The sequence below is a fragment of the Etheostoma spectabile genome, chromosome 6 (genome assembly GCF_008692095.1).
Source record: "Etheostoma spectabile isolate EspeVRDwgs_2016 chromosome 6, UIUC_Espe_1.0, whole genome shotgun sequence".
In the NCBI taxonomy this organism is placed as follows: domain Eukaryota; kingdom Metazoa; phylum Chordata; class Actinopteri; order Perciformes; family Percidae; genus Etheostoma; species Etheostoma spectabile.
Window position 1 is genome coordinate 8,771,775 of NC_045738.1, and position 571 is coordinate 8,772,345.

A 571-nucleotide genomic window follows, 5' to 3' on the forward strand; every position below is an offset into this window, starting at 1 on the left:
CTTACCCCTTCCCCTAGGTTTTGCGCGTTCTCGTGAGACCTAGTGCTGTCCCAATACTCTTTTGTTTAAGGACTAGGGCTAAAATGAAGGGGTGTGTACCCCTTCAAACCAAGTGAGGACGCGCTATTGTACAACAAGCAACAATGGCTGCCGCATCGACCAGAGAGACCCATAAATGTAAGTATTTTTGGCTCAAATAACTGATTTAAATACTACAGGCTTGTTTTGTGGTCTATACAGTCCTGTGCATATATACTTGCAACCATGTTCTTTGAAACTTGAAACTTTAAAAATTGCTAGATTGCTATGCAAACGCTAATCGTTAACGGTAACATTACATTAATGATTTGCACAACGGTCCCGCATTTCTCTGCCTTGAATGGACTGTACACATGTCTACAGTTTTAATCATTAGCAGAGAATTTTTGTTTCACATCAATGAACAACACTACTTGCTTTGGAGACATCGCTACGTGCTTTACATATACCGTCCTGTATCACACAGGTACGTCGGAAGAAACCCAACAGCTGATCCACTTTTAGGCTGAAAACGAGCAGAAGTTTCTTAAAT

At 41.0% G+C, this 571-nt stretch overlaps 1 protein-coding gene across 1 annotated transcript in view; it reads right to left on the reverse strand.

The window, feature by feature from the left end:
* Positions 1-571, reverse strand: part of cdh17 (cadherin 17, LI cadherin (liver-intestine)) — a 15,363-nt gene that overhangs the window by 1,158 nt on the left and 13,634 nt on the right. The gene's annotated exons all lie outside the window — the stretch shown is intronic.